Below are 12,145 nucleotides of genomic sequence, written 5' to 3' on the forward strand. Positions count from 1 at the left end.
CATCCCAGAAGAACTTGCTCCAGAAGAACCTGCGGCAGAGGAACCTGTTCCAGAAGAACCTGTCCCTGTTGTACCTGATGAACCTGCTCCAGAGAAACCCATCCCAGAAGAACCTGCTCCGGAAGAACCCATCGCAGTGGAACCCATCCCAGAAGAACTTGCTCCAGAAGAACCTGCGGCAGAGGAACCTGTTCCAGAAGAACCTGTCCCTGTTGTACCTGATGAACCTGCTCCAGAAGAACCTGCTCCAGAGGAACCTGCACCAGAGGAACCTGCTCCGGAAGAACCCATCACAGTGGAACCCATCCCAGAAGAACTTGCTCCAGAAGAACCTGCGGCAGAGGAACCTGTTCCAGAAGAACCTGTCCCTGTTGTACCTGATGAACCTGCTCCAGAAGAACCTGCTCCAGAGGAACCTGCACCAGAGGAACCTGCACCAGAAGAACCTGCTCCAGAAGAACCTGCTCCAGAGGAGGCCCCTGTCAATCCTCAAGCTGCTGAGGAGGTCACAGAGGGTATGGGAGCTACCGTCACACTGTTGGAAGAGGACACCTCCAGTAAGGCCTCTCACATGGTTTCATACTCTAGACGTTACTCTAGATACATCTCATTAGGTTCCTATGTAAAGCGGATGTAATGATGGAAAGTGCACGCACATCCACAAATTCCACAGGTGCAGGATACGAATACTGGCAAACTTGAATAAAGATGAATATCCGCACACTGCTTGTTTGCTCCCACAATGATTTAATAAACGAACACAACATAATCCAGAGTTGACATTAGGCTACAGAAATGGTCTAATATCAAATTCTTCATTTAGGCCAGAAGTGGACATAGGGTACATTTCTGGCCTAAATGAAGAATTTGATATTAGACCATTTCTGTAGCCTAATGTCAACTCTGGATTATGTTGTGTTCGCTTATTAAATCACTGTGGGAGCAAACAAGCAGTGTGCGGATATTCATCTTTATTCATATCTTCTTGGTCGGGTCATACAGTAGATACAATTAAAGACTATTAGAAATGTAATGTTGTTACTGATAACAGTTTGTGTTTGTGCCACAGCTGGTGTGAGCAGGGGGATGGTGTTGGGCGCAGCGTTCATATCTCTGTTGTCTCTCATCGCTGCCGGATCAGTCGGCCGAACTGTGTCCAGGAAAATGCGCTGATCACAGTGAGTATGAGCCCGGACCAGCAGATCTGTCAGACGGTGCACAAGCTACTGTATACGCTATGTGAGCAGTAAATCTATCGACTATAGGCTATATGAGCAGTAATACTATCGTCTATAGGCTATGTGAGCAGTAATACTATCGACTATAGGCTATGTGAGCAGTAAATCTATCGTCTATAGGCTATATGAGCAGTAATACTATCGACTATAGGCTACCTCTGTGAGCAGTAATACTATCGTCTCTAGGCTATGTGAGCAGTAATACTATCGTCTATAGGCTATGTGAGCAGTAATACTATCGTCTATAGGCTATGTGAGCAGTAATACTATCGACTATAGGCTATGTGAGCAGTAAATCTATCGTCTATAGGCTATATGAGCAGTAATACTATCGACTATAGGCTACCTACAGTATGTGAGCAGTAATACTATCGTCTATAGGCTATGTGAGCAGTAATACTATCGTCTATAGGCTATGTGAGCAGTAATACTATCGTCTAGAGGCTATGTGAGCAGTAATACTATCGACTATAGCAGGGTTTCCCAAACTGGGTCCAACAATCGCAGGGGGGGCGCCAGGCCCCAGACAATTTGAGGTCTTAATATTAGCTAGACAAAGGGGGGGGGGCGCAAATTCCATCAAGTGTAAGTTAGGGGGGCTCAGGGGAAGGAAGGTTGGGAACCCTTGGTCTATAGGCTATGTGAGCAGTAATACTATCGACTATAGGCTATGTGAGCAGTAATTCTATTGTCTATAGGCTATGTGAGCAGTAATTCTATTGTCTATAGGCTATGTGAGCAGTAATACTATCGACTATAGGCTACCTATGTGAGCAGTAATACTATTGTCTATAGGCTACCTATGTGAGCAGTAATACTATTGTCTATAGGCTATGTGAGCAGTAATACTATCGACTATAGGCTACCTATGTGAGCAGTAATACTATTGTCTATAGGCTATGTGAGCAGTAATACTATCTTTGCTCGATGACCACTGAAAACAATTCAAAAGAAGATTATGTTAAACCTCATTCACTCTGTTATAACCTAAACTCTCGGTTATTCATTCTGTCATAACCTAAACTCTCACCTTTTCATTCTGTTATAACCTGAACACTCACTTATTAATTCTGTTCTAACCTAAACTCTCACTTATTAATTCTGTTATAACCTAAACTCTCACTTATTCATTCTGTTATAACCTAAACCCTCACTTATTCATTGGTATAACCTGAACTCTCACTTATTTCTCTCTTCAGAGTGTAGAAGAAATGACCATTTGGCAGATGTGAAGACTGTCTGGATATGCTGGAACTACTATGTTCTATCAACTGCACTACACTGAACACTGGACTATTTCCTTTGAAAGGTCATCTGGAAGCACACTGTAGACTCCCACGCTCCTGCTACAGTATATCCAAGAGTTGAAACTGCCAAAATAGGGGATGGTTCCCCCAAAAGGATCCACCCCAAGGGTGGCAACTAAATGTAAATAAACAAGAAGATTAACTGCATCTCTGTAAAATGTGAAACATGTTCTAGTGACAATGTTAGTATCCTGTACCCAATACCAGATAGAACTAAATGAGCCACTGGACCACGAGTAGCTCTGGTCCAGGTTGTTTACGAGGCTGGAGCTCGCTGACCTGTGAGGGACCGTCCGTTTCTCCATTCACTCGTTCACTCAGTCTGCTCCTCGGTATCTACAGATAATGGCCAGGTTTCCCCAACGCATTAAGAAGCGCTTAACTCCAAAGTACTTCTTAACTCCCATGCAAAGTTGGAGTTACAGTAAGTGCTTCTTAACGCATTCGGGAAACCCGGCCAATATGATTTCATTACTCACTGAAGTGAATACTTTTCTCCAAGGTAACTTTCAACCTCCCACATTTTATATAAAGAACACTTTTTGCACTTAAATAGCATATGTAATATATTATTATTATTAGTAGTAGTAGTAATATTATTATTCATAATAATAATAATAAAAATAAAAATAATAATAATATTGTCGCTTAGGACCCTCTTGAAAGAATTTCAACACATATCCACTAGCCTGGCTTCACGATCATGTGATCTCACATTCTGTTTCTCTATAGTGGAGAGAGATCATGTGATCAGCATGGCAAAGCCAGGCTAGTAGTAGATATGTGCTATTTAAGTGCAAAAAAGTCATTTTTATACAAAAGGTGGGGGTTGAAAGTTAAGACACCTTGGAGAAAAGGCTTTCATCGTGCTAAAAACATCTTCACTTTGATGATTAATTAAATAATATTATTTGTAGATACCGAAACGCATGGATGGTTCCTGGCAGGGCGTTAGGCTCTAGCCTGGACCAGAGCTAGACCACAAGGTACTTATATCAGTGACAGTTGAAGTACATGGATTTAAAATGAATGGACAGAGTGACTATCTTTAGGGGGAGGTATGATCTGCAGGAATGGATGAAGATGGGGAATATTTTCTTTGCATTTGGCCTGGCATGAATATTGTAAATACATAGAAATTATCTACTGATTAAAGTATGTATTTTTGCAGTATTTTGGTTCTATGAATACGAATGATTATGTTTTCCTTTCTTGTTTTATCCAATCATTTTATTAAACTCAAATACTGTGAATTATTTTGTTATGCAGCAAGTTCATCAATGTTTAGGTCAAGCTTTTTCCTAAAATACTAATAGATGTTTTGTTGTGTACAGACAGGTACTGTAGTGTTTGAGGGTGGTTGTGTAGAGAGAGGTGGTGTTTGAGGGTGGTTGTGTAGAGAGATGTGGTGTTTGAGGGTGGTTGTGTAGAGAGAGGTGGTGTTTGAGGGTGGTTGTGTAGAGAGAGGTGGTGTTTGAGGGTGGTTGTGTAGAGAGGTGGTATTTGAGGGTGGTTGTGTAGAGAGAGGTGGTGTTTGAGGGTGGTTGTGTAGAGGGAGGTGGTGTTTGAGGGTGGTTGTGTAGAGAGGTGGTATTTGAGGGTGGTTGTGTAGAGAGAGGTGGTGTTTGAGGGTGGTTGTGTAGAGAGGTGGTGTTTGAGGGTAGTTGTGTAGAGAGGTGGTATTTGAGGGTGGTTGTGTAGAGAGAGGTGGTGTTTGAGGGTGGTTGTGTAGAGAGAGGTGGTGTTTGAGGGTGGTTGTGTAGAGAGGTGGTGTTTGAGGGTGGTTGTGTAGAGAGAGGTGGAGTTTGAGGGTGGTTGTGTAGAGAGAGGTGGTGTTTGAGGGTGGTTGTGTAGAGAGGTGGTATTTGAGGGTGGTTGTGTAGAGAGAGGTGGTGTTTGAGGGTGGTTGTGTAGAGAGGTGGTGTTTGAGGGTAGTTGTGTAGAGAGGTGGTGTTTGAGGGTGGTTGTGTAGAGAGGTGGTGTTTGAGGGTGGTTGTGTAGAGAGGTGGTGTTTGAGGGTAGTTGTGTAGAGAGGTGGTGTTTGAGGGTGGCTGTGTAGAGAGAGGTGGTGTTTGAGGGTAGTTGTGTAGAGAGAGGTGATGTTTGAGGGTAGTTGTGTAGAGAGAGGTGGTGTTTGAGGGTGGTTGTGTAGAGAGAGGTGGTGTTTGAGAGTGGTTGTGTAGATAGAGGTGGTTTTGAGGGTGGTTGTGTAGAGATCTACCAGGCTGTAAACGACCGAGAGCTTGTATATCACTCACACTGAGGCATGTTGCTGGATTAGCAATGTGCACCAGCCCAGCTCACATACATACATAGATCCATACATTACAGGACGAGATGTTCAGAATGTGGCCCTCAAAGAGCTCAAATGGCCCGGGGCCAAGAACCTGAGATGGGGGGCAGGGACAGTGTGTGTGCTGCGAGACATAGGTGGACCGCTGTCAACCGCACGCTGGAGTGCTTCTAACAGCTGATCTGGGCTGGTAGACATGAGGGGACGACCGGTTTGTGTGTGTGCATGCTTGTGTGTGTGTGTGTGTGTGTGGGGGGGGGGGGGGGGTTGTTTATGCAGAAAGGGAGTGTTACCTGCATCTTAGGGGTGGAGGCCAGTGGGGTGTTGGAGTGGTCAGCAGCACATCTGGTTTAAGAGTGTTTTGTTAAGCTGACCTCAGAGCAGTCTGGGAGGGGGTGGACGGGCACAGTTTCATACACTTCTTCAGGTTGAACATGGTTGTGTTCAGTGGACACTGAGCAGAGAGAAGGACGACCAAGGGCCGTAGACAGAGGTCAGAATGTTACTGACCCCTAGGAGAGCTGGTACAGTGCTCCGGTGTCCGTCATCTGTCATCGTCTGCTAACCGTGCAAGGCAGCTATGCTACTCTACGGTGCTTTAGTAGCCCTGCCTTGTATTCTGATTGGTTAATAACCAACAGAACCAACGATAGGAGATAAAAACCCAAAACAAATGATGACCACACACGCACACTAGGCTACTACAAACTATTTTTGTAGTTGCAATTCCACCGTTATCAGACAGGGGTGTTTACATTTGGTCATACAGAGACAAGCAGCCTAAGAACGTGTTGGAAAAAGCCTTCTGTATAAAGACATAAGGAAGGGACTGGCGTGGCTGCTGCTTTCCCGTTATTTACTGAGATCACACCGTCCTCTAGTGGCCTCTAGTAAACATGTTCAAAAATGTCCAAGATTATTTTCATCCTTGTTTCAGTAGTCTGAATCCGCCTGTCGTTTAAAGAAAATAAGCAGATGAATCCCTTTTAGATTGATTCCGTCGATTCCATTTGATTGACTTAGAGTACATTGAGACCAGATTCCAGGCCTGACATTTGTAATATTCAGGTTTGTAATATTCAGGAACAACAGGACGTTTTAGTAGATTGTTTTGGTTGTCTTGTGTATGTATGTTTGTGTATGCTGTAGTTTACTGACACATTGACCTCTCAAGAATCTGATTATTGAATGGGATTGTTGCAACTGAACCCAGAACCCTACCCCTGCCGTCACTTGCAATATTTTTGGCCAATGTCTGGTGAACTTGGTTTCAGGTTTTTCACTGATAGTTGAGATGAAAACATTCTGAGGATGGTTTGGTTTTTCTGTTGTGGAATTCTGTCTCTTTGTAAAACGTGCACGATGTGGACATGGACACATTCTGACAGATATCCTGAATGCCATAGGCACCGCTAATTGAAGAATGAGCCTATATAGAAATTTCAATAAACCCGAATATATTATGTGGCTTTCTCAATAATTAAGTACAGTAGCCTACTTTTGGCATTATTTTCTAGCCTGAAACATTCACATAGGCCTACTTTTCCTGGCCTTGACAATCTTAAGGAGGCTACAGGGTTGAAAACTGCCCCATCGTGATGGTTGCAAGAGCAGCCTCTCTCCCAACTCCACACCCGACCGAGAGCAGTTATTGGAGCCTTTTGACTCAAGCCTCCATCCGCCATTTTCAGCGGATAGTAAACAGGTAGAGTTAAATCATAAGTGCCGGTCAAAATATAACAGGTAAGTGCACAAATATGTAAAGACTTCTATCCCAGTGTCAACCCCGTAGGCGACATTGGAAATACGGACACTGCTCCTCAGACGAGGGTATCGGTTTGGAATAGACTGCACGCGCAGTGGTCGCTAACAATAAAATGCGTCCTGTTTATCAATCCGTTTTCAAACATTTCGCACAAGTGCAATGATCTTATTTAGAAACCGATTTGCTTTCCTTGAGAAAATTATTTTAAAGCAGTCGAAGTGTTTTTTTTTTGTAACAAACTTTGATGATTTCACATGGAAAGGGTTACAAATACCTGTGACCCTGTTTAGATTGTCTTTCCTCACAAAAAGATTGCGCATTTATTTTTTTGTAGCCTATCGCATCCTATTTTATATGACGGAGAGCTGTTGTAACCTAATTGTTTAACAACTAGCCTACTTTTAATAGGCCTTATAGTAACTTGACATGCAGCATGTCCGCGAATTTAAGATATTATCCAAATTGGGAGAATTAATTTGTGTAAATCCGTTGTTTTAATCTCCTTCACGCAGGACAGTTCTTCACCGTCATGCAAAATAAAAACCGGTAATCCCAACACGACGAGTTTGTAGACTACGTGCTTGATGGTGTTTCCACAATGGTTAAACATCCGATTAACCATCGCATTATTTGGAATATAAAATAACTCAATTGTCGAGATACAAGGCATTGTAATGTGGCTTGGATCAAACATCTTAATTAGCCATATCCTATAGGATGCACATTTCTAATCTCATATCCTAGGATGCATATCTATTATCTCATATCATAGGATGTATCTCATATCCTAGGATGCATATCTCTAATCTCATATTCTAGGATGTATCTCTCTAATCTCATATCCTACGATGTATCTCTTATCTCATATCATAGGATGTATATCTCTAATCTCATCCTAGGATGCATATCTCTAATCTCATCCTAGGATGTATCTCTAATCTCATATCCTAGGATGCATATCTCTAATCTCATATTCTAGGATGTATCTTTTATCTCATATCCTAGGATCTCTAATCTCATATCCTAGGATGCATCTCTAATCTCATATCCTAGGATGCATATCTCTAATCTCATATTCTAGGATGTATAGGATGCATATCTGCAATCTCATATCATAGGATGTATCTCATATCCTAGGATGCATATCTCCCTCTCAAAATCACTGTTGCCCCTGCTTATTTCATCAATATACCTACAGTTTACATGCATCTTTCATCATTGGTCAACAGAAAAGGTTCAGGTTATAGGAGCCTAAATATCAATCATTTTTGGCAGCATAACTCTTTAGGCATGCTATAGTCGCTGTGTCACAAAAAGGTCTCTGTTATGATTACATTATAAGGACTCAGGAATTGCTAGGTAATACCATTTAATTAATGATTTCATGGAGGAGACCACCTCTACCAACAAGCCTGGCGAGTTTGTAATCTGTGTGTGTGTGTGTGTGTGTGTGTGTGTGTGTGTTTCTTACAGCCTGAGAGTAAATTATTTGTTATTTTGAACTTTATCTTGAACAGAACCCAATGAGATGGTTGCACTTTTTAATGATGATTTTAATGATGAGTAATTTTAACTTACTTTACTACAGTTATCTTCCGTTCTGACCTTCAGAACTGAGCGGCTGTGTATTGCACCTTGTTGTTGAAAGTGGGGCACCAGTTTGGGCACAGTGATGCTCAGGTAATTATAGTAGCTTATAGTAATGACAGCTTTCCTAGTAGTGGACTAACTCCCTGAAGTGGCTCTGCCAGCTTCATGGAGGTTTGAAGGCTACGGTCTGTAAGAATGTTATCATTATCGTCACCAGTCCCACAATCATACGTCACCTGTGCTCCGTCCCTGTGCTCAGAGACCCATGCCCAGGCTGAACACACATCCAGACCCGTGTGGAGTCCCAGCCTGAACAGGTGAGCTGGAAACACATGCTGGTAACTCACTATGCTATCAATCATATTGATTGTAGCTGACATGATTTTAATGTAAGGAGAGTGAGGATGGTGGACAGCCACACAAACTGTGTCAAAGTGCATGCGTGCGTGCGAGTGAGTGAGTGAGTGGTATAGTGAGTGAGTGAGTGGTGTAGTGCGTGAGTGGTGTAGTGAGTGAGTGAGTGAGTGAGTGAGTGGTGTAGTGAGTGAGTGAGTGGTGTAGTGAGTGAGTGATGTAGTGAGTGAGTGAGCGAGTGAGTGGTGTAGTATGTGAGTAGTGTAGTGAGTGGTATAGTGAGTGAGTGGTGTAGTGAGTGAGTGAGTGAACAAGTGGTGTAGTAGTGAATGAGTGAGTAGTGTAGTGAGTGAGTGGTGTTGTGAGTGAGTGAGTGAGTGAGTGAGTGAGTGAGTGAGTGAGTGAGTGAGTGAGTGAGTGGTGTAGTGAGTGAGTGTGAGGAGAAGTGAGTGAGTGGTATAGTGATTGAGTGGTAAAGTAATTGAGTGGTGTACTGAGTGAGTGAGTGAGTGAGTGAGTGAGTGAGTGAGTGGTGTACTGAGTGAGTGAGTGAGTGAGTGAGTGAGTGAGTGAGTGAGTGAGTGAGTGAGTGGTATAGATAGTGAGTGGTGTAGTGAGTGAGTGAGTGAGTAGTGTAGTGAGTGAGTGAATGAATGGTGTAAGGCAAGGCAAGGCAAGGCAAGGCAAGTTTATTTATATAGCACATTTCAGCCACAGGGCAATTCAAGGTGCTTTACATGAGACATTAAAAGCATTAAAACAAAAAGCAAGACATTATAGACATTTAAAACAAAAGGCAGGACAAATTAAAAGCAATTAAAACAAAAAGCAAGTCATTATAGATATTTAAACAAAAAGCAGGACAAATAGAATACAGGAATAAAAGTTACAGTGCAGTATACTGATAAACATAGCTCCTCTTAGAAAGCAGTGGCAAAAAGAAAAGTCTTCAGGCTTGTTTTAAAAGAACCAAGAGTTGCAGCAGACCTGTAGTTTTCTGGAAGTTTGTTCCAGATATGTGGAGCATAAAAACTGAATGCTGCTTCTGTAGTGAGTGGTATAGTGAGTGAGTGGTATAGTGTGAGTGAGTGGTGTGGTGAGTGAGTGGTGTAGTGAGTGAGTAGTGTAGTGAGTGGTGTTGTGAGTGAGTGAGTGAGTGAGTGAGTGAGTGAGTGAGTGAGTGGTATAGTGAGTGAATGAATGGTGTAGTGAGTGAGTGAGTAGTGTAGTGAGTGAGTGAATGAATGGTGTAGTGAGTGGTATAGTGAGTGAGTGGTATAGTGTGAGTGAGTGGTGTGGTGAGTGAGTGGTGTAGTGTAGTGAGTGGTGTTGTGAGTGAGTGAGTGAGTGAGTGAGTGAGTGAGTGAGTGAGTGAGTGAGTGAGTGAGTGAGTGAGTGAGTGGTATAGTGAGTGAGTGAGTGAGTGAGTAGTGGAGTGAGTGAGTGGTATAGTGAGTGAGTGGTATAGTGAGTGAGTGAGTGAGTGAGTGGTGTAGTAAGTTATTGGTGGAGTGAGTGAGTGAGTGAGTGAGTGAGTGAGTGAGTGAGTGAGTGAGTGGTGTAATGAGTGAGTGAGTGGTGCAGTGAGTGAATAGTGTACTGAGTGAGTAAGTGGTGTAGTAGTGAGTGAGTTAGTGAGTGTTGTAGTGAATGAGTGGTGTAGTGAGCTAGTGAGTGAGTGAGTAAGTTAGTGGTGTAGTGAGTGGTGTAGTAAGTGAGTGAGTTGTGTAGTGAGTGAGTGAGTGAGTGAGTGGGTGGTGTAGTGAGTCAGTGGTGTAGTGAGTGAGTAGTGTAGTGAGTGGTGTTGTGAGTGAGTGAGTGAGTGAGTGAGTGAGTGAGTGAGTGAGTGAGTGGTGTAGTGAGTGAGTGAGTAGTGTAGTGAGTGAGTGAGTGAGTGGTGTAGTGAGTGAGTAGTGTAGTGAGTGAGTGAGTGAGTGAGTGAGTGAGTGAGTGAGTGGTGTCGTGAGTAAGTGAGTGAGTGAGTAGTGAGTGAGTGAGTGAGTGGTGTAGTGAGTGAGTGAGTGAGTGAGTGAGTGAGTGAGTGAGTGAGTGAGTAGTGTAGTGAGTGAGTGAGTGGTGTAGTGAGTGAGTGAGTGAGTGAGTGAGTGGTGTAGTGAGTGAGTGAGTGGTATAGTGAGTGAGTGTATGTATGTATAATATATAACACTGCCATGATATTAGAGAAAAACATGAATGTTAATTAATATATTACATAATCTGATTATATTATTTTGTATCTATATATTTATATACATATATATATATATATATATATATATATATTTCTTACGTTTTATTTTATATATATTTTTTTTTTTAACGTTTTATTTCATATATCTCTCCGGTTAATACTCCATTGGATTGCATTGACAAATGTAACATATTGTATGTAATGAATGTGTATATGTGTATGTCATATGTATGTATATGTACATAATTGTGTATTATTATTCTGCTTTGGCAACAACAGTTTATTACCATTCATGCCAATAAAGCTTATTTGAATAGATTTGATTTGAGTGGTGTAGTGAGTGAGTGAGTGAGTGAGTGAGTGAGTGGTGTAGTGTGTGAGTGAGTGAGCAGTGTACTGAGTGGGTGAGTAGTGGAGTGAGTGGTATAGTGAGTGAGTGAGTGAGTGAGTGAGTGGTGTAGTGAGTGAGTGGTATAGTGAGTGAGTGAGTGAGTGAGTGAGTGAGTGAGTGAGTGAGTGAGTGGTGTAGTGAGTGAGTGGTATAGTGAGTGAGTGAGTGAGTGAGTGAGTGAGTGAGTGAGTGGTGTAGTGAGTGAGTGAGTGGTGTATTGAGTGAGTGAGTGAGTGAGTGAGTGAGTGAGTGAGTGAGTGAGTGAGTGAGTGAGTGGTGTAGTGAGTGAGTGGTGTAGTGAGTGAGTGAGTGAGTGAGTGGTGTAGTGAGTGAGTGGTGTAATGGAGGTGGTCCGGCTGCCTGAGGTAATCAGGACTGTATTACCTCTGCATCATCAGCAAGGCAAGACACGGCCCTCGTTTGGGAGTCGTTTGAGCTTAATTCCCACTTCGCTTCCATGGGCATGAGTTTCATGGTCTCACCTGCCGGGCCGTGGAGCCTAATCACCTGTTCCACAAGAGGCTCACTGCATCAGCGGAGCCTCCCCGGCGTCTCAAGTCAAGAGACATCCTTTTGTGCCTCACGGGATCTCCTGCAGCAATGCAGAGATCTTAACATCAGCGAGGCAGGATGGGCTGATTACATTTGGCGTACGGAGTGGGAGGAGAACACCTCCAGACTCTGATTTCATCCCGGCCGCCGGTCCTTCCCCTACCGGGATGAACTTACCCAGATCGGTGTGGGTGAGGCTGAATCGCCTCCGGACCGGCGTCGGACGCTTCCGCTCATCAATGCACAGATGGGACTTGGTATCCTGTGTGGCGTGTGAGTGTGGCACCGAGGAACAAACCGAACACCACGTCATCCAGGACTGTCCGATATATCGGATGCCCAACGGAATGCGTTGTGGATGACGAAACGGTGACATGGCTCCTGGAGGTGTATAAATGTATATGTATATATATATATATATGTGTATATATATAGCCCAGGTAAAGGTAATGGATAGCCCCTCA

The sequence above is a fragment of the Borostomias antarcticus genome (genome assembly GCF_949987555.1).
Source record: "Borostomias antarcticus genome assembly, chromosome: 11".
NCBI classification, from domain to species: Eukaryota; Metazoa; Chordata; class Actinopteri; order Stomiiformes; family Stomiidae; genus Borostomias; species Borostomias antarcticus.